This window comes from Ambystoma mexicanum, chromosome 1p (assembly GCF_040938575.1).
Source record: "Ambystoma mexicanum isolate Mex_15411 chromosome 1p, UKY_AmexF1_1, whole genome shotgun sequence".
NCBI lineage: Eukaryota > Metazoa > Chordata > Amphibia > Caudata > Ambystomatidae > Ambystoma > Ambystoma mexicanum.
This window is the reverse complement of record NC_090921.1, coordinates 390,206,859-390,234,500: the sequence shown is the minus strand read 5'-3', so window position 1 is coordinate 390,234,500 and position 27,642 is coordinate 390,206,859. Positions and strand designations below refer to the sequence as shown.

Genomic DNA, 27,642 nt, shown 5'->3' with positions numbered 1-27,642 from the left:
TTTCTCCCCTTTGGGTCACAAACGACAGGATAGGAATCAACAGACCCTTGAAGGCGTCCAGGATTTCCTTTTCCTCCCCTATTGCCCAGTTAGGATACCGTGTTTCACCTAGGGTGTACCTCTTCAGACAACCCGGGTTCCTCTACCCAGGTGATCCTTCCTCGCTCGTCCACCCCCAGGGTTGAGATCCAAGAGCGATGGCCCTCCCCTCGCCACCTGAATAGAGGACTTTCAGGCTTTGAATGGGAGAACAGCCCTAGGTTTCTCACATTATACAAAGACTAAAATGCCTCTATTATGATTATAGGTTTCTCATGTATGAAGAGACCATTTGAAACAAACACCACTATCTTTCCATCATTTGGGTATCAGTGAGAGAACCACAAATCATGAGTAATGCAATTACTATTTAAATTAATATCATTGAAAAATGAAGAACATGACAATGAAGCTGTGGTTTTTTAGCAATCAAAAGAGAGAAGTGTCCAATTTCCTATTTGATTTGTTAGGGTTCAAAAACAACTTACTGAAGTAGCGGAAGGCGAGATCTTTCCAAACTTTATGTTGGTACAGAAAAGCCTTGGCAAAATAAGAAACACCAACATGTATGCACAGGAGGTTTATACTCCGAGAAGACTCCCCTGAAGAAGGTGACATTACTAAATTAACCACTGAAACCGGTAGACACATATGTAGTGAAAGTTAGGGAACATAAACCACATACTACGTCACACCAGGTGGGTGGCACAGTTAACATACTGGTCATCTCGCTGGTTTAAGTCTTCACAGCTACCAAAGATTTCACATTGTAGATTAGATCAGAAGTTGTTCATTGCCCTAAATACTTCTCGGGAGGATAGCTCAGGGGCAATGCGCTCGTCTTGGAAGCAAGACGACGCAGAGCAACAGGTTCGATCCCCGGGTCCGCGCTTAGAAATCGCTGGTTATTAAGCGCGTTATAAATAACCAATCACAATTACTTACTGGGTGTTCTATCCCTTTTTAATATTTCCTTGTATACTAATAGGGGTCTAGACTGCTTTGCTTTTTGTAAAGTGGCATTGTGAAAATTTAACAAAACGTTTTTGGCCTCAGCGATAAATATGAGCAACTTTCAAGGCGGTGCATCAGCGCAAACTAAGGGCATTCCTTAGTATATAGGCAGAGACAGTCAATCTCTCTGTCCAGCTTTCTCTCCTTCCTGTTGCGCCTTGCAAAACAAGAAAAATAAACAACCTGTCAAGCAACCATAGGCCTTGCATGCCTGTTAGGGAGAATTCTCTGTTAAGGCTAATTTCCCAAACCTAGTGATTCCCCCAGCAGCTTTGCTGGATTTTTGGGGTTTATTTTTTTCTCCTGCTAAGAGTGAGACTCTTTTTCTCCCACTTAGACATGATTTGAGGTGTTCCTTTGACTTTGGATGTGTTTTATGGGCTATGGGGTCCTTTACCCCATAGGGCTTCATATGTTTTTGGTATGTGGGTTACACAGCACCCTCCGTGCAGCAACCCAGGGGAGTCGTAGCGACCCCCAACCATAGACTCCATACCCTGGGACTGACTACTGTCTTCCAGGGCATGTAAAGTCACCATTGGTGTTACTAGTCTTAAATTGTGAACAGAATCGGTACAAACCATCATATTGTGGACGTAATGGTCGGGGCAATTTGATTGCGCCGGGGTCTGTTGTTCGAGGGGGCACTGTCCAGTTCCCCTCCGACCGAGTTTTGGCTGGTGGCAGTGGATACTACTTTTTATATTCGACTGTGAATATATTCCCATGGGATTTTCCTATTGTTCGAGGCTACCACTTTTTAATATAGCCTCGAACATATCGCTGGTTTATTAAATTAATATAAATTTACCGGTTGGTATTTTTTGGCGAAACTCGGTTCCAAAATGGCGTTTGTGTTAGCTTCTGTGACTCCACCCAAGTCGAGCCCTTTGTTCCACTTTTTGGCGGGCTTCTCCACAGAAGCCTCCAAAAGTGGTGCCACTCTGTCTGGGTACCACAGGGGGCGTGGGAGGGGGTTTAGGCACCCTGGACTGAGTTGCCTCAGCAACTCAAGTCGCACTCTTGTGTGATTGGCCCAGTGGTGAGCCGCCCGGCTCACCACTTTGCATGTTTGAGTGACAGCTAGGACTGATGAATGGGGGTTTTCTGCATAGAAGCAGGGCTTTGGGGACTGGGACTTCAGACGTCGCCACAACACCAAAGAATCCGAAGAGGGAGAAGCTGAGCCGACCTGCAACGACGACACCACCGGTGGAGCCCTGCTGAACCGTCTCACCACTTTTTCCGACGACAGAGGAGATCTTCATCCCGAAGAGTCTTCTTCCTTTGACTGGTGGGGATAACCAGTTTGCCCGCCTTTTCGCCTTCCCGGATCATCTCGTGGCCGCCTTGCCTGTGCCAAGCACCCTGGCAACCGGGATACCACGTTTTCTCCGGTCTGGGTTCCACTACCGTGAATAAAAGGGTAGTACCTTTTAACCGGAGAACTCCGCGGCTGGTTTCTTCCCTGGCAGTGCAACGACCTTAAGCCTTCCTCCACGTCGAGATCATCTCTTCCTCTGGACGACGCCGTGACTTGCACCTGCTGCCAGGAACAACTGCCCCCGCTGGAGGATCCTCTCCACTTTCAAGGTACTGTGTACGCCTGGCCTCCCTCGCAACGGTCTGTGTGGGGTGACTCTTAAAGCCTCAATTTACCACTTGGGTTGGCCCTAGGCTGGCTAACTGAACTTTTCTAAAACTGAACTGATTCCTTTCTGAACTCTCTGCAAGACTCGCCAAGCCTTTTAAACCGTGTGATCTTGGGCGCATTGGTGTTCTACTCTCTCCAAGAGGGAGCCTGGCCTCTGACCTTTTTGCTCACAAGTAGACTTTGACTTTCTTGCCTTGCTGAGTGCTTCTAAAAGATTGTGTTGTGTGCTGTTCCTAATTTCTGCCTTTTCCCTCCCTTTTTCTTAAACTTATTGGAGTGCCATCTTTAGTTAAGCGCTCACCTCTGTCTGAAAATAAGTGGTGTTAACTAAGACTTGTCTAATAAGGAATAAGGGATAAGGGATGTATACATATTAATAGTGACTGTTTTTGAACTTTCTTATAATAATAGTGCTGGAGTGTTTTCTAAGTGTGCCTTTAAATAAATAATTATATACTTGATACCAAAGCTCTGGTCAGTGTTTGCTTGTGCTACTGTATTTTGGTACCTATCTTGTATACTCTATATACTGTCTAACTCTTCTTGAGAGAAGTCTGGCTGCTCAGCCACAGCTACCAGGTAAATCTGGGTGGTACAGACTGCTAACAATTGGGTTTACTGCCAACACCTGTAGTCTTAAGCCTTTTGCAGTGGTCCCTAAGGGAACTGCACAGGTTTCTGCCCAACACCTGTATTGATGAGGTCTGTCTCTCCCCAAGATTGTTTTTTAACACAGCAAGGTTGGGGAGTGTAAAAAATGCTCTGCACCAAAAGTTGGGTTTGTCTGCCCATTTTTTGTGTGTTAAAATATACTGCTCAGACATAACCTACTAGGTCTATTGTGAACATTTGTCCCCCTTTTGGGTTGGTGAGTCCTTGAGGGCGAAGAGCCATCATGTAACTTATTTGAAAATAACTGACTCCCTTGTGTAATTCAGTGCTATATCACAACAGGATTCTGTCGTGGTATTTCACCCTTCTGCCCTGAGGGGTAGGAGCAACAGGGGCAATAGTGACACCTTTTAAGAGAGACTACCAGGAATGGGATTTGGAGCCCAGAATAACTCACAGCATGTGAGCCTTGTGGTGAACCTGTAACAATCTCCTTCTGGTTGAACAACAGGTTTTGAAAGGGGGTTAGGGTCTGTGGCTACAAATCTACACAGAGTTCACTTTTCACCAATACTTTTTTGGGTTTATGAGAAAAATACACCTTAAATAATCTTTTCATGACGAGTAACCTGGTGAAATGGAAAATAACACAGGACTTTGTATTAAGTCAACCTTTTATTAGGTGCAGATCCCACAGTGAGGCTACAACAATGATTGTCCAGAATGTTGAGAAGGCCCAACAAAGGGGCTGGCTTTAAAAGAAGGAAGCAGACTTTCCAGGAATGGAGAAGCAGAGCAGACCTCACTGTTATATCCTCCACAAAATACACAAGTCAATGGGGAACCCCCTGCCCGCCCCATCATTTCTGGTTTGGACTGTGTGCTTGAATCTTTGTCAAAATGTACAGAGGCCCACCTGAAGACGATGGGTCACATGGGGTCCTCCATACAAGATACTAGCCAGATAATAAAGATGGTAGAGGGGCTTGATTTCGACCAGTGGGATGAAATCCTGATGGGTTTAGATGTTGTGGCCTTATACACAAACATCCCGCAAGCAACCACCCAAACAATGCTGGAGGAACGACTTTACTCGCACCCAAGGGACACAGTTACTCCTCCCTATTTTGTACTTTGGTGTGCTGAGGTTGCATTAACTGAACTATTTTCAGTTCAATAATGTGTTCTATCGCCAGACACACGGTATTGCCATGGGGGCAACCCTAGCTTCAGGTGTAGCTAAGCTGTATATGGAATCATTCGAGATAAATGAAATCTATGCAGATAGCAGCCCATTTAAAAACAATCTCTGCTTGTGGCGTTGGTATATAGATGGCATGCTTGTCATCTGGAAGGGCAGTGAAGAAGCAGCCCTGAGGTTTACTTACTGGGTGAGCATGCAATATAGGCGTTTGAAATGTACACACTCCAAGTAGATCTGAAATACATTTTTTGGCTATCACTATCAAAGTGGATGGGGAGAGTGAAAAATTATTTGTCAAACCCTTCCACAAACCGACTGATCGGGAATGCTCTGCTGCACTTTCAAGTTTCCATCCCCATCAAGTGAGACACAATTTGCCTGTGTGCCAATTTCTAAGATTAAAAATAAATAGCACCAACCGTCAGGACTTTAAAATGGAAGCAAAGCAATTAAGAGAAAGGCTACATGAGAGAGGTTACCCAAAAGAACTAACTTCCAGGGAAATGAAAGGGTCAATACCAAAAACCACGGTACGCTGGTGGAGTACAATGAAATAAGAAACACAAAGAATACTGAAAGGCCAGTGTTTGTGAACACGTAGAGTAAGATGAACAAGATCAGGAAGATAATTATGAACAACGGGAAGATTCTGAAAAAAGGAAAATGTCCACTTGAGAAACCTCCAATAGCTTTTAAAGAAGAATCTCAAATATCAGGTCATGCTCAATGACGTTAGGTAGGCTGTTATACGAAAGACAACAGACTCTTACATTGACATAGGGTTTAGGCCAAATAAATGAAAATTCACCATGTGGGTTGTTCGTGCAGAAGTACAGAAGTGGATACAGGGCTTCAAAGTCCACAGACACAGCAAAGCTTTACTAAATTAAACTCCAAGATCGTTGTTTACAGATCTAGTGTCTGTGCCGGCAACTGCACAAGGGCAAAAAACTGAATGGAAAATAAAAACAAGGATCAAAGAACATCAAAGATGTATAAGAAATGGGGTACAGCAGAAGAGTTGAAATGGACGGTACTTTGCTAAGTGGGGATTGGGAATGATAGCAAGGTGGCAAAAAGAAAACTTTTGAAAAAAAGAACAAGATCTTATATACCTGAACAAATAGAGTAGTTCTAGGACATAACCTATTTGGTGTATATAAATTCACATGGATGTCATAGGAATATTTCAGTTCTGGTAGGGTAAACATGTTAAAAAGAAGATTAGCCAGAGAAGTGAGTAGCTGTGAAAAAATGAGAAAGAAAGCAATGCTTTAACTATTCCCAAATCACTGGGACGAGTCGATGCAGACCGGAATAAGAGGTCAGTGTTCATAGGGTAAACTAGAGGAAAAGATCCATTTACGCCTAATAAACGTGCCCGCATCATACAAGCAAGTTAAGGTTTTTATCGCCAATACGCAGGTTTTGACGGGGCGCTTAATGGTGAGCTTTAAACAAAGTAGAATTCGGCCTGACATATAAGAAACGCCCCATAAATGGGATGGCTCGGAGCATTGAGACGCTAATTTCATGTTCCGTAAGGTGTCGGCACAGACAAGCATTGTCTGACAGCACAGACAGTACATGTGATGAACACTGGTCCGTGAGCAGGACATATGATCTTAATTTCTTCAGGGTGTTGCACACAAGACAGTACGATTAACTCTGGTTCTGTGTGCTTGTGTTTTTGAAGCTGAACCTTCACATTTAAACTCTATGGAACGGCAAGTGGGCACTCAGAGTTGATGAAGGTAAAATCCCATTGTTATCTGGTCGAAATTGGCTGGTTTGGGTTCCATTAAGGTATTTATAATGGGGATTGCTATGTCTTTTTAGCCTATTCAGAATTTTGAGAAACTTAGCAAAAGTGCAAGAGATGGCCCCGGGGGTGCATAGTCCATTTTTGAATCTTACCAATCTGCTATCCCTCTTGAAGAAATTTCTGGGGTTGTCAGCAATTAGTAGCAGAGATTTGGAAAAAGATCTAGCTCTCCAAGTGGCATAGTTCCTCTAATTGGGCAATTATTGAACTGAGCTCACCAGCAATCGCCTCTCTTCTATGTACTTCGGTGGGAGCTTTACAAGAATTGGGATAAAAGCTAACTGTATGTCATAACCCTACCCCAAATTTAGGCAGGGGTCAGCTAGATCTACAAGACAGGTCCCGCTCTAGTCCCCCTTATACAGACCCCAAAGGTTAGGTTGGTAAGTTGGAACTCCAGGAGCTTGAATAGCTTCAATGGGGAATACAGATAGACAAAAAATGTATCTTTCAGGATAATCAAATAATCGTCCTACAAGAAACCTGGCTTTGTGTACCGATGGTGGTGGATGGGTTTAGAACTTAACAAAAGGCGGTAAAAGGTCCTACAGGAAGAACTTCCGGCGGGCCCAGCTTTACTGATTCAAAACAACATGCTGATAGAAGTAGAACTTCTGAGCGTAGATCCTTTTGGCTTATTGGTAGTAGAGTAAAACTGAAGGACATGTCGATACTGTTAGTCAATATATACAGTAATGCAGCTTGCATAGGAGGTGGGTCGCCTGGCTGAAAAATATGGAGAAGTTTGTGAAATTCTTCTGTGTGATCGAAAGGGTTCCCATATGATTATGGCTGGTGATTTCAATATGGTTATACAATGGGCGGAAAGTAATGAGAGAGATTGTGTACCCCAGAGAAATGAAAGTGGGGAGGGGGAAGGATCTATCTGGTCAGACCTGCTAAATACATGGAATCTAAGAATCTTGAAGGGGGCAATAGAGGGGGCTATTCCCTCGAGATCAACTTGGCTGCTAGGGCAGACTTTTGACTGGTCTAGTCTGGACTTTTTTCATTAAGATCAGCGAGTCTTTTCTCTATGTCTACTACCGGAACCAACAAATTACAAACAGACGTGGTGGTGAAGAAACAGACTAGACTTTTTTCATTAAGATCAGTGAGTTCTTTCTCTATGTCTACTAACAGAAACAGAAAATTACAAACACACGCAGTGGTGAAGAAACAGAGTTACCGTGATAAGAGTTGGAATTAAAACGCGGAAAGAACATCAATATAAAGAGGTCACTGGACTAAAACCAGTTGACAGTGGCAGAATTCGAAGAACCAGGCAAGATCATAGACTCTGGAGAAAAGTATCGTGCACAGAATAGTGGCAAACAAAGCATGTATTTTCAAGTCGTGCTACTGTGGGGAAACAAGGACCCATAGAGCAAAATGGACTGATGCCAATATCTGAACCATCTGCGCCGATTGATAAGTGCAGAGACCTGGGCTCACCCTACCAGAAAAGACAGCATACAGAAGTTCTGCTGTTGGATTGTCCTGAAGAAGGTTGCTATACTAAGAAGACCCCAAGAGTGGTTATGAGAACAACCAAAAACACGTGTAGACGTTTGGAATCTGTGAGCTTAATCTCTAAACAGACGGGTTGATTGAGCAACAGACCTGAACCCAGAAAAATCACAACAGAAAAGTTGTCATATCTAACCAAAGAGGGTTAGACAAAGAAGATAGGAAGTATGAATGGAATGGAGAATGAGAGTGAATGAGTGGTAGTATATTTTGATAGGTGAGCTTGGTCTCAAAATTGTTGGTTCTGAATTTATCTCATTTTTTCCAGAAACACAATACAGATTATTGGATTAAACTGTAAAAATCATAAAAATCTTTTTTCTTTGCAGAATGTATTTTGATATTGTTTTAAAAAAAATGTGTGTGACACAATAAATCTGATTTTATTGTTTGAATTAACTGAATCACTGGTCGATATTTGTAAAAAGACTGCATATTAGTCTAATAGGCCACACCTCTCTCCGATTGGTCCAATATATATTGTTTCACTGCTAGGGGAGAGGACAGCATACCTGGACTATGTAGCACTAACATTAGACCTCTGAGATATGAGAGGAATTGAGAGTGATGAAATCGAATTGGAGTGACCACGCTCAGTTAAGATTGAGTTTGAAGACTACCCCCCCCCCCACCCCTCGGCGGCGTCATATGGGCGTATGATGTAGGGCGTGGCAGTTGATCAGACAGGAAATAGACTCAAGATATGTGGGGAACCTGGAAGGGTATAATAATCATATCCAGGAATCAAGCATATTCGTGGACGTGGAAAGTGGGGTCTTGCAGATCTGGTTTGCAAAAGAAGTGTAAACTGACCGTTGTACAGGGATTGGGTGCAGTCACAGTGCTGCTTGGATATAGACAAGAAGGCAGAAGGGGCCCTTCTCGTTGAGTTTAAATATGGCTTTACATGGAGGGTGGCCCTTATTTGCAGTTCTTGGTATAGGTGATGAGATGCAACTGAGGACTGCGGGAGGGATGCTTCGTCTAAACTGAAATTGATGCTTCTTAACTGCAATCAGTGCTGTTGCAGGCAAGAAAGGGTAGCTTCTTCAGGTGCTAAAAAAGGCTTCTGGAGGAAAAGTAAGCAGATAAGTTGGACTTTGTTATTTTTGCCATCACGTTCCTTCTGATCTTGGTGGGAGCTGTGCTGTACCTCTATCCTGCCTCCAGACAAGCTTCTGGAATCCCTTGCTTGACGCTAACAAATGAGAAGGATGCAAACCTCCAGGACATTGTAAGCTGTGGCAGTCTGCATGAATTCCTGGTGAATCTGCATGAGAAGTTTGGTCCTGTGGCATAGTTTTGGTGTGGCCGCCGTCTGGTCGTCAGCTTGGCATCGCTCGATCTCTTCCGGCAGCACATTAATTCCAACCGAACCTCAGACCCTTTTAAAATGGTGCTGAAATCCTTGATGGGCCACCAGTCTGGAGCCATTGCAGATGCCAGCGAGAGCCACATGCGTAAGAAGTTGTATGAAATTAGCGTGAGCAGAACCCTGCAGACCAACTTTGGTGTTAATCTAAAGCAGTCAGAGGAGTTGGTAGCAAAATGGCTATCCTTCGCAAGCTCGCAACATGTACCACTCTGCCAGCACATACTGTGCTATGCCATGGAGTCGGTGATGCAGACCGCAATGGGGAACAGTTGTGAAGATGAGCAGAAGCTCATCCAATTCCGCAAGAACCACAGTACGATATGGTCAGAAATTGGTAAAGGGTTCCTGGATGGGTCGCTCGAGAAAAGCACAAGAAAAAGGCTTTATGAAAATGCAGTGATGGAGATGTAATCCGTCCTGAAGAAACTGGCCAAAGAAAGGCACGGCGAGAGCATACTCCGACAAATCTTCATGGACTCCTTGCTGCAGGGCAACCTGAGCGACAAGCAGGTGCTGGAGGACAGTAGGATCTTCTCGTTGGCGGGATGTGTGATCACAGCTAACTTGTGTACATGGGCAATGTACTTACTCACCACATCGGAGGAAGCTCAGGAGAAGCTGTACAAGGAGGTGACCCAAGTACTCAGCAAGGGTCTTATTACCCTGGTGAAAATTGAGCAGCTCTGGTATTGCCGGCAGGTCCTCTGTGAGACTGTGCGGACAGCCAGGCTGACGCACATAGCAGCACGACTGCAGGAGCTGGAGGGTCGAGTTAATGAGCATGTAATTCCCAAAGAGAACCTGGAGCTTATTGCCATTGGCGTGGTGCTTCAGGACAGCACAGCCTGGCCATCTGCCTAGAGATTTGATCCAGACAGGTTTGATGACGAGTCTGCCCGGAAGAGTCCGTCGCTGCTTGGCTTCGTGGGGAGTCAGGAGTGCCCAGAGTTGAGGTTCGTGTACGTGGTGGCTACAGTGCTGCTGAGCGTGCTGGTGAGAAAACTTCACCTCCACCCTGTGCCAGGGCAGGTCATGGAGACCAAGTGCGATCTGGTGACATCCCCAAAGGAGGAGGCCTGGATCACACTTTACAAGAGAAGTTAAGGATGAGCTGCTCCAACCAGCAAGTGCCTATGACCCACTGACTGTAAAGGAAAACATACAGCTCCACACTGAGCTTCGGTGCGGACCCTCTCGGGGCATAGATTTATTAAGCCTACTAAACAGGATCACACCTCTCACCACCTCAGTCTCCCTGGGGCTTGGTTGTTGGCATTAAAGAGAAGATTGCACAGAAGAAAAGCACAAGAAAAAGGCTTTATGAAAATGCAGTGATGGAGATGTAATCCGTCCTGAAGAAACTGGCCAAAGAAAAGCGCGGCAAGAGCATACTCCGACAAATCTTCATGGACTTCTTGCTGCAGAGCAACCTGAGCGACAAGCTTCACACTGAGCTGCGGTTCTGACCCTATCAGGGCATAGATTTATTAGGTCTACTAAACAGGATCACACCTCTCACCCCCTCCGGCGCACCCTCAGTCTCCCTGGGGCTTGATTGTAGGCATTAAAGAGAAGATTGTTAATGTTTTAAAGCTGTAAGGAATTGGGTTTTTCATTACCTTTACCCCCAAAGGTGGGAGGTCCTGTATGATAACAGAACAGGCGTTCTGGGAGAAGTTTACTCCCTTTGAGGAATCAAAGCGGGGATGGTGAACACGAGACATGCTATATGAGATTTCTAGTGCTGAATTCTGGATTTGGAGCTTCTTTATAGAGTGGCAAAGCAAGAATGAGTCCGATTTTTGAAGGTGGGAATTTTTGTATGTGGGACGGCCTATATAATGTTTCAGAGAAAGAAAGAGCATGTGCTAGTCTGTCTCAGCGTGCAAGCAGTTGTAATGTACATGCTTTAATGTAGGGGCGGGCAATCCTGGCCATTCTCGTGCAGCCTCTTTCAGAGAAATTCAGCTTAGTCACACAGGTAGTCCTGTGAGGACGAACAATGGCTATTACTAGGTCTGGTCCTGGGCTTTGTCATTTATAATTATTTTCTCCAAGGCTTTCAGCTAGACTGTCAATAAGGTCGAAAAAGACTAACAATCTTTGAATTCCCCACCAACCAAAAACAGTGTGAACACGAGTTCCCTTTTGCACCATAATGTCTGCTTTCAAATTTTCAAAGTAAATCAGTTTGTCATATTAAAGTTGAGAAAATAAAAAGAGAAATAATTAAAAAAAAAAAAATAATCATATCCAGAACTTTCTGGCAGGATCTTCCGAAGTGGAAAGTACTGCGTGGATTACTTTGTACCAATTCGAAAGCTTTCTTGAAAAGTTTCAAAAACACCTCACAGGGATATCTGGGGTAGGTGAATGAGAGATTGCATAATTACGATACAGTGGTCCAAGGGAAAAAGAGAATCCTGAGAAGAGAGAGTCGCTTAGTGAGAGAATCCGCCCAGGATAGGGACATAGGTTTGATGGTCATCAAAAGTATGAAACAAAAGTTTAAAAGATTGGATGAAGTGCTATAGATTCATACTGATACAGAACAATGGAATTCAAATGATGGAGACCCGAGTAAATAAAGATACAAGGGATTTTTGGGAAATAACTCAATGCATAATACCCAAAGCCAACTACAAAGTAAAGTAATTGCAGGGGGCGTGTGGATAAAGCACTTTCAGCATGTCTACAAGAAATCAGAATTGGTGATTTCGTGCCCAGCTAAGCCAGCTTGGGAATGGACTATGTCAGCAGAACTAATAGATGATGATAAAAAGATCAACAAACTCGAGGGCAGCTGGTCTAAATGGCCTTTTGAACACCCTGCTAAAGTCGGACCCGGTGCTATGGTCAAGGGTACTAGTGAGGTTGTTTGGATTCATTCTGCAATAGGGGTTGATCTAGCCTTCGTGGTGCACAGCCATTATAGTGCCCATATATAAGAAGGGAGACAGGGTGAACCCGGGACTGTTGAGGTTCTCCTTTGCGCCCCAAAGGCTTCTGTCATTAAGCATGCCCCTATTATCGTTTGCTGATGACGTTATTCTGATGGACAGGACCCAGCGGGGACTCCAAAGATTATTGGATGCCATCAAAGTATAAGCTGTGGGAAGAGATCTGGTGATTAATGATAAGAAAACTATAATCAGATTCACAACCAAAAAATAGATAAAAGGAAACTTAGCTGGCATATGGACACTCGGTCAATAAAAAAATCAGCCTCTATCACCTATTTGGGGTTAATGCTAGATGTGACGGACAACAAAGATGCTGCCCTAACACGTATGCTTGGCAAGGTCACTCAGGCCATAGCACAGATGAGGAAAATCAGATCTAGATATAGCAGGTTATCTATGCGTCCTTTATTGGTAAACTATAGGATGAAGGTGGTCCTGGTTATGCTATATGGAACAGAGATTAGTCACACTCTACGCTCCCTAAAATATGAGAGGGTTGAGGCTAGAATTTTGAAGAGGGCGTTGGGGCTACCGGATTGTATACCCATGCCCTACTTACGATTCGAATTGAGTCTCACAGCACTGAGCGCAGTGCGGGACTGGAGGACGCTGTAATTATATAGAAAAATGTTGATCCCTCAGAAGGATACCCTATACAAGGATTTGACAGATATCCTATAGTCGGAGCATCGGGTGGCGAGTAACTTCAGGGAGAGAGCTAATGGAATACTAGCTAAGCTGGAAGTATCAGTGGAAGACCTGAAGGTTTATCCAAATGTGGTGAAAAAGGTCTTATTAAGGGAAGACTTTAAAGCGACAATTGCAAGTACAAGACCATCTAAAATATATAATACATTATCCTTTTTGGATAACCCATTGGGGAGTATACCGAAATATCTGGATCGATTCCCAAATGCACACTGGGCGCAAACATTCTTAAGATATAGGCTGAACCTTCTCCCTACTGGAGAAATTATACAAATAAGATCTTGAAATAGAGAGATGGGGGTTGGTTGCACATCGTGTGGTGATATGAGTGATTCAGAATAGAGAACACGTGGTTCTGCACTGCCGGGCATTCTCAACCTTTCGATCATTAGTCTTGGAAAATCTGGCCTATAACTACGAAGTGCTGGATGTGACAGCATTTTTTGCCAGTCTATCCAGCGGAGAAGAAACAAAAGCCACAATAGCAGTCATAAAAACCTTGAATCGAGCTGGACTGAAAGTTGAAATTGTAAATGTACTGCTGCAATTGGTATCTACTTATTCATCCATGGGAGGAGATGTTGCTCATCTCCTTATTCTTCCTTTTAATTTCGCTGTGTTGCTAAAGATGATGGACTTAATTTATTCTTTCATGGATGGTTCTGATTAACTATTTTACTATGTATAATGACATTATTTGAGTCGATGTATTAACATATTTATATGTATTTCTTTGAAGGTGGGGTGGTTAAACTATGCAGTATTGGTTCTTGTGCATGTTGTGGATTGCCCATTGAAGTCAATGATCAAGTTATCGTCTTCAGTGAGTATGCGAGTACAACCCCGAAGTAGGAAATGATATCCCTTAAGTACACATGTGTACAGTGTAACATGGATTTTTACAACCATGTGTTTGTTGTATGTGGCGCACCATTGAACAAAGGACATGACTAGTAAATGAGTAATTGTTGAAATGGGTTGTGTTTGATGTAGTTCAGGAATACACAATGTAAATAAGAAAAAACAAAGGTGTAAAGTCTTGTCTTCTAAATTGGAATTAAAACCACAAGATTAAGAACATTTATGTCAGTAAGAGTCGGCGCAACCCTGATGAAATTCCTCACAAATTATTTTTAAATCTGGGTGAGTGGAAAGAAACATGTAGTGTTAGATTTGTTTGACGTGAAGTGCAGATGTGGCGAATGTTGACTCCATTCACAAATACCTACGCATGATTTGATCTGGGAGTTAGTATAATCATGGTGTTGATTGTAAGGGGCTGACTCTCAATTTGTTGGCAGTTGCAATATTTGTTATTTTTTGTATTTGATCTAAATAAAATTGCTGTACATTACATTTACACTGCGTTAATTGTATATGCCTACAAGTAGATTGTTAAACAAGTCTGCTTTGGCAGTGATGTGCCACCCGCACAACACTGACCACAGGGCAATTTGAGTATTTTTGTTGATCTGAGGGGTTGCCCTGGTTGGTCAACTTACCCTTGCGTCTCTTTCTGTGTGTTGACGCAACAGGAAAGACACCATCTCATTTCAGAATATTCCTTCATAATAGTGCAACTAGCATTGGCTTGACGAGGCAGAATGTAGCGCCTTAAAGGGACAAATATGAAGAAGTGCGATACATGCAATAAACTGCAATAGTTAGAATACCAACAGTAGTGCTTCAAATCGCAGAAGTATACTCAAAGCGCTCTAATGCTCCTAGAGGCTTATATTAGCATTGTATTTGAAGAGTAGTGGCACAGCAAGAGAGCTTTACTCAGAGTCACGGAACTAGTATTGAGAGTGGGTTTCAGTGTTAGGATGAATGTATTCATTCATTCATTTATGTAACCATTTATTATAGCAATGTGCTAAGCGGCTTCATAGCTTGATCAGATCATACATACACACAAAGCTATACTAGTAGGCAGTGAAATACAATCCTTTCTCTATGTTAGAGGAGTAGATGGCAGTTTGCTTAAGAGCAAAGACAGAAGGGGCATTTAGGGCAGAGAGAGAATTTTGCCTGAAGCTGTAGAGATGATTTAGTCAAACGACAGCAAGCAAAGGGGCGGTACCCATCAAATAGTTTACCCACATCATACAGATGGGAGAAGGTACTTCCAAGTGCAAGTTAGATTCATAACCAGGGGATCTGCCAACCAAGTGACAGCATTTTTGGTAAGGGAATTTCCAAGCTATAGACCCTATAAATATGCAGTAAATCCACACATCAGAGCTTGCTGTTGCTGCTGCTGTCGGCTATGCCATGCGGTATTAAGCTCTATGTTACACCTTAGAGTCATGATTGAAATGCAATGGGTGTTTGCTTGATTGAAAATGTTGCAACAGTCTGGTCCTTAGCTGATTTTGTGCTTTGGATTGACTATTGCAACTGCATATTGACTTATGTATTGGAATGCATATGATTGCTTTATTGATTTAGGCCTGTGGATCGACTTGAAAACGTAGAATAGGTTTGTGTACCTTAATCCAATGTTGCTCCAAACAATGTTGTTCCATTGAAATGATAAAGGATGGACAGGGTTTCTTGTATTGGAGTTGAGAATTAATCCCCACGTTGGGACAGACAAGGCTTTTTTGCAGGGACAGAATTTGGGGGTCACAGCTGCGACATCTACTATCTCAGCTGCAACCCTTTGCAGTCTCCTTTGTTGCTACCTCTGGCGCAAAAAATGTTTTCTGCTTTTTTTTAAAGCTCGCTGCAACCAGTAGCCAATGGGTATTTGTCGAGGTCCATTGGAAAGGGAACATGGTCACATAACTAAAAGATCTTGCTTCAGTCTGATATCAATTGTAACATACTAGACCAGGACCAAGTGGGCCCTGGATGCTAATGTGATGCCACCTAAGGTTAAATGCATTGGCTGGCAGGCTCCAACAAAGTAAAGCGCAAAGCCAACAAACATTTGCAGGAGTCCAATGGGAACAGATCCAGTGCCAGCTCAGCAGTTGGTTCACCCCAGGCCAGCCTACTGAGATGCTCAGTTCTGTGACCATCATCCACTGTGTCTGGGGAAGAATGTAGTAATTGTCTGACAAAATTTAAGTCACAAGGAGCAAAAATCAGATATTAGGTCCCAGGACATCACACCAAAAGGTGTGTATGGGGCAGGAAAAAATGTGTCCCACCACTCCTGCTTAGTAAAACGAGACCACACTAGTGGCTACTTCCCTCAGTTTAACTGCAGTTGGCAATGAAGGCCGCATTGGGATCTATATAGTGGTACTTGTGCATTATATTGAATAAAGTATTCCAAGCATGTACATAACGTAAGTGAACACCTAATGGATTTTGGGAATTTATGGGGCTATAAGCCTATATTTTAATAAGAGTGAGATGAAATGGTGCTAGTCCAACTCTTCCGGTTATCTTGTAGGAAACTTAGGTTCAAGAGACCTGCTCACCAGGACCGGCTGGAAGTGTATCCATGCCCATGATGGCACAGTATCCATGCCCATGATGGCTCAGCCAGTATCGCTTCTCTCCTTCATGTAACAAGAAAGGCTTGTTAAATTGCTCACAGTGCAACAATTGAGGATTATGTATTGTGTTGTAATGCAGACAGAAATTCACGGACTGTATCCCATGCCACCATCTTAATTATCCTAGCTATAGGCTTTGGAACCTCCCCCATTTAAAATGAGTGAGCTTTCATTACACACATACTGGCTGTTCCTGTCCATTTAAACTCACATACACAGTGTGTTCCTAGTCTGAGTGGCGTGAGGATGGCCTTTTATCTTGATATGTTCCAAGGTACTATAGGGTATCTCACACTGGCACAAAGTCTCACATTTTCTGGTCTGGATACAGTGTGACTGAGTATACATGACCTGGCACATGAGCTGCATACAGTAAGCAAGGGAGTTTCTGGGGGAAACAGTGTGAGGGGCATATGCTTGGTTAGTACATGAAATATGTGAAATATTGCCTTGTGAATGTTTTATGAATATTTACTGAAACACATTATTAATAAAAAAAATAATATAGGCTTGGCTACAGCTGGCATGGTGGTCCATCCTGGATGGATACTTAGGTCATTAGGACCCATTACCTAGAAGCAAAATCAAAATGTGAACATCTAAGGACCAAGTACAGAGAATGTGAGCATCCTTGACCTTTATACACTGGGCCACCGCTTTGGATACAAAAGAAACACAATAACTCACCTACCGGATGGCTTTTGGCCTAATGTGCTGCTTTTTATTTCCATTTGTAGTTACTACACAGTCCACAATTTCATTTCCTTTTAGGCAGCAGGTTGTGAGCCAGGCCTTGGCGTGTGACTGGGCGCCTATTACTAGCAACCATGCTAAATTTTAGCGTTTTATTATTTTATCCATAATTTAATTTGATCTTGTTTACCTTCCTTGTATGCCGGTTAGTTTGGCAGAGGCTGCCTGGCCTCATAAAACACTGAGGCTTGTGCTCCGTTAACAATGAGTCCTCTTTTTATTTTCATACTTCCACGCACTCTTAGGCCCGTCTGTCTTCACTGCCTCCTGGCAGTATGACGGCATTGGCAGCCACTGAGCTTTAGGCTTCAAAGTTCCTGACCTTGTGGATTTGCATGGCACGCACCTCCTAGTTGCACCCACGCTATATTTTAGCGTTCTATTATTTTATGCAATATTTATTTTTTATTTTGTTCTAATCTTTTACGCATTATGTTCTTTGTGTGCCATTTAGTTTGGCACAGGGTGCCTGGCCTCATAGGACACAGAGGCTTGTGCCCAGTTTACACAGAGTCCTTTTTATTTTCATACTTCCACGCACTTTCAAGGCCAGTCTGTCTTCACTGCCTACTGGCAGTACGACAGGACTGCCTAGTGCAATATCATGTGCTCATTTAAGGAATCTGTTCCCAGACAGCGCAGTGGACGTGCTCAGCGGGAGAGAGCTTGTTGTGCCAAAGTTGCGCCAAAGTTAAGCCCGTCTGGGCTAAGAATGGGCCCAATGTGCCCAGCTCGGTTTATCTGCCTGAAATCACTTGTGAGACTATTCTTATGCTCGCTCCTTCTGGTACAGTATTCCCTGTGAATTTTAGTACTGTTTCTCCCACTAATGTCTCTAATTTTACTGATAATTATTCTCAATGCTTGCTTGTTATACACGTGCTCCTTGGTTGCTCATGCAGCTTTTATGCATGATTTTTTTTATTGGAATATACCCCTGATCTAATGTGTTTTACAGAGACCTGGGACTACAAGATTATTCATCTTGGTAGAGTGGCCTCCCACTCAGGTGGGGAGTTAGCAATCATTTTTAAAACATCATTTAATTTGTTTATGATTTCCCCTGTCCTATGGGCTGATGATGGAAGAATTGCTGGCGCATTTAACTATTTATTCCTCGCACTCTATACATTTTATTATTGTATATCGCCTCCCGGGATTGTATTCAGTTTTTTTTAAATTCTTTTTTGAACTGGTAGCGGCTCTCCAAATTAAGCATTGCAATCTTGTGGTACTTGGTGATTTTAATATTCGATATAATGTTCCTCAAGCTCCGGTGTTGGGCCATTATTTTTACTCATTATTGGATCTGGGTCTAAATCAATTGGTGCATGAGCCTACCCACCTGCAAGGTGGCATTTTGGAACGTATCCTTTTTGCCGATTCTAGTGTTCTGGTCTCACCAGTTAGGCAGGTTTTACGGTCTGACCATTGTTTAATACTTTTTTCAGTGCAAAGCTCAGCACATGTAACCCACCTCCGCCAAGCTGCCATCTTTTTGCGTCACTGCCATGGGGTGGATTTTGGCCAGATGCTGAGGTCCCCGGGGTGGACTTATCCTGCCCATCTCAGACACTGCGATGATGCGGACCAGGTGGCCCCTTTGAAATGTACCCACTCACGTAAATGTCCATCTCAACCATGGTTCTCAGAGGCGCTTAAGGGAGCTCGTTTGGAACTGAGACAGGCTGAACGTAAGTGGCGCCGTCATATGGTTCCACAGAGAAGCTGGATTTTTGCAGACTTTCTACGAGTTCTAGTGCTATTCGCCTAATTAAGCAGGGTTTTTTCACTCAGACCGTTGAGACCGCCCTGAATCAATCCAGGGAATTATTCGCAGTGGCTAATTAATTCTCCTCCACTGCGCGGTTCCCACCAGTTGTGATTCCTACTCTATCTCTGTGCGATTCACTGGCTGCTTTCTTTTCAACCAAAATTGTTGATATATGCATTGCTATTCAGATGAGCAGTCAGACTGCCAGTAGTTCTACTGCGGCTGAAACCGTGCCGGTGGCTGCTCTTGCTTGGTCTCTGTTCCCCGAGTTTTCAATCGAGGCAGTCTCTAGGCCAGTTTGCCAACTTAAGTCTGCTGCTCTGTCAGACCCTGTTCTTCTGTGTTCTTAGGATCATCATACCTGGCATGATGCCCTGGCTCACTAAAGCAAGAAATATTTCCTGTTTTTGATTGATTTGCATCGCTGGGGAGCTTAAGCAAGCTATTGTTCCTCTCCTCCAAAAGCCGTCACTGAATGTCTGTCTCGGCTACTTTCTGTCCTTTCTCTCTTCTCCCTTTTTAACAACATTTTTTGGAAGCTCTGCTATCTCCCCTTCTTTGTTGGAAACCTCTTCTTTTTTTTACCCCTTTCAGTCACGTTTTCGGTGATGTGGAAATGACAGTGTCCTGGTGTCCATAGTTGACGGTATGGCCAGGCTGGTTGACCGTGGTGGAGTGGGTGTCCTGATACTACTAGATCTTTCTGCGGCTTTCGACACTGTTGACCACTCCATCCTGCTCTCTGGTCCTGCCTAGCCTGGTTTATGTCCTTCCTGACTGATAGGGGCCAATCACTTTCTCTCCCCCCTTTTCTGTTTTCTCACTTGCTTTCTTGTTGCGTCCCCCAAGGCTCCACCTTGTCCCTGATGCTATTTAACATCTATGTTCAGCATTTGGTTGGTCTCATCCGCTCCCGCTGCTTCAGGTGTTATTCCTATGCTGATGACACCCAGATTCTGGTCCGTTTAGACATTGACCAGGATGATGTGTCTTCTCGCTTGTGTGAAGGCCTGGGGGCCATGAGGGGCTGGATGCACAACAACTGGCTTAAGCTTAACGAGGATAAGACTGAGGTTCTGATGGTGGGTTCCTCTTCTGACTCAGTTTCTTGGACCTTTTCCTTCTGGTCGTCTGCGCTGGGTGACTCTCCTATAACGGTGACAGTGGTTAAGATTCTAGGTTTCTGTCTCTCTTCTGAGCTTTCGATGCCCCCCCCCCCCCAGTTGAGTGCAGTTTGTAAAAGATGTAATTTTATGCTTCAGGTACTCTGCAAGCTTTTCCCTTTTCTACCTATTCACCTGCACCCTGCAGCAGTCTCCTCGTTAGTTATGAGTCACCTAGACTACTGCAATGCCCTGTTTCTGGCCCAGAATATCGGCCTGATACATAAGCTGCAGCTTCTGCAGAACCTTGCTGCCCAGGTTCCCACCTCTACCCCCTATGGCTCCCATATTAGCCCGGTACTACGATCTCTTCATTGGCTTCCGATTGGCTTAATTGGCCAAAAGGATCGTATTTAAAGCTCTGTCTGGTCCACCAGTAGTATTATTGCCTGGGGGCGGATTTCCTTCGGACAAGTTCCTGCCCTATATCCCAGGGCTGTCTCTCCGCTCTGTTAACATGTGCCTGGTTGTCATCCCTAAATTCTGCCTCTGCAGGGGTGGCGACAGGGCCTTTTCTGTTGGCACCAGTAAATTGTGGAATGACCTCCGAGTAGCCCTTAGGCGTACAGGGGTCATTTGCAATTCCACCATTCACTTAAAACTCTGTTATTTTAGTTCTGGTGTAGCCCATCTTGCCGTTCTAAATCCTACCGCCAAGAGGCCCTCTGGGTGAATGTGAGTGGTATAAGTTTAACTAACATAACATCTGGGCAAATATTGGGAAAACTTTTCCCCATGGTGTTGTGTTTGCAAGTTGCATATGTGTAAGGCTTCTGCAATACTGCCTCTGGTGGGTAAAAGAAATTTGCAGAGAAAGACCATTTCCATTGCCTCTTTATCCTTTCTTTTTGCTTTTCTTTCTGGACTTTACTTATACACTTTGTTTCTTCAATTCTTGCTCTTACCATTTCGCTTTTTGTGCTCTCTTTCTGTCTCTCCAAATATCACATTCATGCTCTCCCAGTTTGAACGTGTATGTTTTCTTTCTTTGGACTTCCAACTCTGCTTGTGTCTGTCCCTCTCTTTTCATATCACACTATTGGACTCGTACTCTCACTCTTCATCTCTAGGTATCTCTCTGTATTTGCCTCACTCTTTGTGTACTTCTCCGTTTGCACTTTACCTGCCTCACTTTCGCCTTCTCTACCCCACCTTTTCTATTCTCTCTTTCTCCACTTTGGTCAGCTCTTTCCTTTTTTCCACTCTCTTTTTAGACCAGTCTTCATCCGTGCCCAGGCAGGCGGACTGTTGTGTTACTGGGATTTAAACCGTGTACGCTGCCATTTGCATGGTCTTCCGGCACTTTTGCCCGTTTGAAAAAGGAGGGTCGTTTTGGGTTATTCTGGAGAGAGGGAAAATGCAAGATAGCTTTTCTGCTGTGTTGATGAAAGCCATTCAGAAGTTGCCGGTCACTGTGTGCAGATCTGTTTCTAGGTGGTCTGTGTCAAGGGCTTAGCAAATTTGCACTCAGATGGGTGCCTTGTGTGGCCAAGGTGCTAGGGTACATTAGCTGTGGCGGTTGTATGTAAGTTTGTTGTTGAGGTGTAGAATTATGTTCAATGTCTGTAGGGAGGGATTTTAAATTGCTGTGGGCTTGTGGCATAGCTGATCTGCATATAGTGTGCTTGACTGTGATGAAGAGTGCAGGTGTTGGGGCAAATGTCATACCATGGGCAGACAATCTAGGATTAAAAGGAGCAAAATGTAGTGGGGCAGAGATTAAACTAGGTCAAACAATTCAACTAGAGCAAACAATTCATACATAGTTAAGAAGCCAATTAACATGGGGCAAAGTTAAAGGCACCATTCATATGGTGGAGCAACAGTTTATCTAGACTTGAGGAGAAAAATAAAGTGGGGCAACAGTTCATCTAAACGGTTGCAGAGTTGAAGACAAAGTGCAGTGGGGCAATGGTTAAACTGGGTAAAGTCAGGATGCAGTTAGTAACTGGAGGCATCAAGCAGAGATTTGTGACTTGGCTGCAAACCAGATCGCTGTTATCTTAGCATAGGGGTAGGCGGGTGCTGGCCAAGATGAGCAGACAGTCATACAATTAGTTTCTTGCTAAGGGACACCATTTGGAGGTTGCCTGGGCTAGCAGTTGCTACCCATGGCTCCCCCTCGGTTACACCTAGACCTGTCCTTGCAATCCCTGGGACATTGGACAAAGAGGCAGTGCCAAGAGCAGATAACGGTTTTGAACCTGAAAAATTTGGTTGTAGATGCATTAAATGTGCCACCACTTTTTTCACCTGGAATCTAAATCTCGTTAGCTGGTGAAATAACAGGGATGGAGGAAAAACCATGAAGCCGCCATCACCAACAGGTTGCCAGTCCATTAGTGAAGAATGCTGAATGGTTGGGGTCAGAGGCAGGGCCATTTGTGCAGCTCATACCCAGTACTGTAGCAACAGGAAGGGTATGGGGGCTAGGGCTAGTTCGCTAGGAATCGGTAAGAGCAGACTGCAGACTCAGTGACAGCAAAACAAGAACGCAAATCTGACCAGTGTTCTCGTTGTCTGCATTGCACATCCAGTGAGCCACTGGGCTTGTGATGAGGGGTGTACCCCAGTGGTTTCTGCTACCAATCCTACCTGCTGTGTGGCGGTGACCTGACCTACATTTGCCAGACCTGTATCACAGGCACACTGTAGATAAGACGCAAGGTGAGATGATTAATTTACATAAGGTTGCCCTCTGCCTTTGAAGTAAACCATCTGTTGCGTCCTCCTCAAGCAAAATAAATATATATTTGGAAGGATAGATCAGAGGCAATGCACTTGCTTTGGGAACAAGAGGATGCAGTGCAACATGGGTTCATTTCCTGTTCCAGTGCTTAGAAGCTGGAGGAGGCTGGCATTGAGCAAGATATAAAGGACCAAAGACAATTATAAAATGGGCCTTTTAATGGGCTCATGTCATGGAGCTGCTGCTGCTTATATTTTAAAATAAAAAACCTCAATTACTGCGACCTGCAGCACATCCTTCCCGTCTATCTCCCATCTAACGAAAAACCCTGTGGGTTACATACCAAATAAGCAAAACAGAAAGGTGATGGCTTGAAGGTTTCAAATTATTCATAAACACAGGCAAAACTCAGGGCAACCCGCCAGACCATCGCTTTTCTGTTTGTACTTGGGTTGGTCAGTTGCTGTTCCCAGTCTGTGTCCAGACACTTGGCAGGCACAATATGTCTGTGGTTTTGGGTTTAGGCCTCTGCGGGATGCTCAGTTTACATTTTAGCCCCAGTGATGTAAAATAGTCGAGGTTGTTGTGTTGGACGTCTGCTTACATTCACAGTAATTTGCTAATATGGGCCAATACACACTGATATTAACACTACATATGGTGATGAAATGTATTTCATATTACAGTGATATCGTAAACATATTATTCTTAGTGTACTGATGAACAATGCTATGTGATGCCACTGCCTGTTTTATCAAGGGCTGAAAGGTTGTGTGCCTTCACTTACCGTGATATCACTTGAAGGTGGAGTCAAATGACATCACTTCCTGTGATGTCAGAGGTCAAGGGTTGTGTGGGGTCACTTCTGCCACCCCAGGCATTTTGGTGAAATGACGTCTATGCTTTTTTGTAGTAGAGTTGTAAAGTAAGCCCCAAGATGAGAGTATTGATGTTAATTGATTTCTTTAAAGAACAATGATTTGTAACTCAGCAAACAAATGTGTCTGAATTTGATTAACTAGTGAAATGTCTTGAGGGATGTTGAAGCGGACAACAGTTGTCAGCTTCAAGCTCTTTAGAGTCCAGAATGACCAACATTAGTTACAATCGTAACTCCTCATCCTCTGTAAAACTCATTTTTCAAACAGTGTTTGAAAAATGAGTTTTACAGGGAATGAGGAGTTACGATTGTAAATAGAACCCTTATTTTATACAATGTTGGTCATTCTCGACTCTAAAGAGCTTATCAACAGCATTGCAACAAGTGTTGTGTTGCCTCCGCTCTATCTTTGTGTGTGCACTAGGAAGCAACACGAGAATTATCGAGGAAGAATTGCAGAACCCGGGAGTAAACGGTCACGTTGTCAAGGGTTGTCTATAATTATGGCAGTGAGTTGGGAAGAGAAATATACTTTGATGCTCGCATACTCTAAATCTTATAATTGTAGCAAGAGCACAACATCAGCTCTGAATTGGTCTGGGGGAGACGTCCTCTGGCCGTTCCAGTTGCTTATGGCTTCTCCCATCGCATTAGAAGGACGCTAGACATTTCGCGGGGCTGAGCTCGGGGTCAAAGGGAGGAATCCTTCCTGGCTGGCAGAGATCGTTAATACGACACATGACAGTTCTACAATGACCAATTGCCCCAAATAGTTTCCATCTATCAGGAAATATGGCGATTCTCTAAAGAACAAATACATCCATTGGCTCAGACACAGGAAGGCTTCCATTTGTTTAATAGGTCTGATATTCAGAGGTCAAATTGGGAGGGAACTAAAGGGAACAGTGTTCCACAACCTTTTGGGAAAGTCACACCATCATATCCTCACTTTTTGTGGCCCAGAGTACCGTTTCTGGACGGCAAACAAAAGGAATGTGTTTTTGTTGTTGCTTTACTTGGGATTCGAACCAGGGTCCTGCTATGGTTGCTCTTATTTCAGATCCTTCAGACCTATCTCACAGACTATTTCAAAAATCTGTTTGGAACATTTAGCCCATTCCCAAGGGCCCAAAACGTTCTGCGCCCACAGTTATCAGCCTTCGTCTTATGTATTTGAGGACAATAATTGTGAAATTGTTGCAGGCACACCCAAGTGTAGTTGATGGGTGGGTGGGGGTAGCTTTATTCTTTAGCATGTCCATTAAGAGGTTCAAATGGTGGGTGAATCGAAAGGGAGGAGTGCATAATGCTGCATTCTGTCAGAGACAATGACTGGAAGTAATGGTGGTCGTTTAAGGCTAATTTTCTTTTCACTGTGTTTCTTTCAGTCTTGATAGTACAGTTGTGGAAGCGAGAATTGGGTGGGCAGTGAAGCAAAGGCAGAAGCAGGTATGGGGTTTGGCACAGAGAGGCGCTGAGGGGCCTCGGGAACCGGAAACACACTTCCACTACTTCTTTTGTACCCTTTGACCACTGCTGATATTATTGAGGCAGTGCTATTACCAAATAAATTGAACGCCAAATGAGATGTTCCAAGGAATCTTCATTTCAGTTAAGGCATGCTGCCAATGTCACACCTACACTCCAACCTGTTTCTCCCTTTACCCCACCCTGACATTTTAGAATTGGGGTTGTTTGTTTTACCGCAGCAGAAATAACCACAACGGAAATTACAAAATGAGAAATGTACATAATGCAAAATTGTTCGTACATTTCCCATTCGGTCATTAAAGGTAAAACAACCCCAATTCTAAAGAAACCCTAGACACCCCCATACCGCCCACACCCCCACCCTCCTACTTAGCTTTCCTTAAATTCTGTGAAGGGGAACCAGCGCTGCATGGTCCATTTAAAAAAGAATTAAAAATGTTTTGGGTCGGGTAAGCTGCGAGGGTGTCCCCCGCAACCCCTGCTCACTATACTGTACAGTATAGTATAGTTAGCGGGGCTTTGCGGGGGACACCCCCTAAGCCTTTTTCTTTTTGGGTTGGGTCAACTGCGGAGACAGCTGTTCCAACCAAAAAAAAATGACCTACACCACCAAATAAATACTACAAAAAATGTCCTACGAACATGTAATCAGTAGGACATTTAGTAGTATCTATTTTTGGTAATTTGGTGGTGCAAGTCATTTACAGGATCTCTATTCCTTCCTAATTCTACAGGTCTAGAAGTGTACCATCCGAATGTGAAAACTTTGCAATTATAATTGGCAGGATTTTACTGAAAATGAGGTTGTTCTTTGGTTCCATCAATTAGGTTTCCTGCAGACAAAGTATTGATAAGGATATGTAAAAATGTTTAGTACAGAAAAAAGGGCCGGAGAGTACGACCAAGTGAGAGACTTATGATCAGGTCTACTATTGAGATAACCATGGATCCTTCTACATTGGACATTTTGTAAATAAAATCAAATTTCCTTCTGTTATGTTAGTATATATGGCAAATCTTTATTTACGACCTGAATTAAATGGCATAGAGAATGAAAAAGATACTTGGATCATAATATGAAAAGGATGGTGCCGTAAATTGTGACACTATTCCGATTGCGGTAGATATCACTGTTTAATTCAAGCCTTTGCCTCCATTTGTTACTTTTAGAGAGACAGAGGTTTATAATTGTTCTTTTTATAACGCTGAGTTGTGGGATTCCATTTCTTCTGGCAAATTGTCTATGGAGAATATATCGTTATGCAAAAAACTAGCATTGTGTTTTAACTCGCTGGATCCGAGAGTTTCCAATGGTAGACTGGCAGTTGTCCATCCTACCCAACCAACTTTTAGAACACAAACAAGACAGTTCCACAATGATTAAATGTTAGCCAATTGGGGCACTTGGTGTAAACTAAAAATGTTACCGTTGAGGAACAGTAGGAAAGGGAGCATGATCCCTTGGATTTATTTCTATGTGCCGCAGGATCGTTGGGTCCAGGGACGCCATCTGTAAACTATGTTGCCAATATCCAACCTGCCCCAAACAGTACCAGACAGATATTACAGCCATATATGTTCAAATCCTATCCCTACTTGTGGATTAGCCATCCTCAACTCATTAGTGTCTTAATTCCATTGAGTTGTATATTAACCATGCTAAATTAAAAAAGCCACATCTCACTTTACCAAGGCTGAGATGTCTTGGGGTAAAATGACTGGCAACCAAATTTCCTGTTTTGATAAATACTGCAGGCCGGCCAAGAAGAAACTCAAGGATGCATTGAAATGGACTGTGGAGTAAGTGAGGCTGGTAATACCAGATAAATAGAAATCGTATAGGGACCTGATATAGAGTACAAATGAGGAATTGTGTGTCGAACAGTGGACAGTGATAAAGAAAGCTACCTTAAAGGGTAATCGGCATGTGTTCTGACAGATTGCAATCAAGGGTTCAATCAATGACATCACACCCCTTGGGAATACCATTACAGAAAATCAATGGTTTGAGCATTTTCAATCAATGCACCAAGCATGTGATGATACAGAGCAATGAAATACCTTTGTACAACATTGTGCACCAAACACAGCCCAGTCAATGCTGCCATCCTCCAAGAAATAGGCCCTAGTAGCTGTGTTATATCAGAGATACGGAAAGGCCCCAGGATCAGATCTCATCTCAGGTTGACATTTGTAAGGCCAACCCATTTATATTGAAATCTTATGAGTTAGTACTGTTGAGTGACATGCCATGCCATGCTGGTGGCAGGGAGCTGTTGTCATCCCAATTTATAAAAAAAGGTCTTAAAGACAACCAAGAACAATTCCACAGCTTAGACCGATTAACAAAATGCATTGAACAAGACCAATAATTTTACAGCTTGGGCTGGGGGCAGCATGCGTTTCACCCAGAATCGAAGTTTATCAGGGCCACACACTGTCTTCCACAAACCTAA

General features: G+C 43.5%; 1 protein-coding gene and 1 pseudogene across 2 annotated transcripts in view; one reads left to right on the top strand and one right to left on the bottom strand.

Moving 5' to 3' along the window:
- The window catches only part of LOC138570801 (uncharacterized), a 941,103-nt gene that overhangs the window by 81,006 nt on the left and 832,455 nt on the right, over window positions 1-27,642 (bottom strand). The window lies entirely within an intron of this gene.
- Window positions 5,131-10,406, top strand: LOC138447626 (cytochrome P450 20A1 pseudogene; annotated as a pseudogene).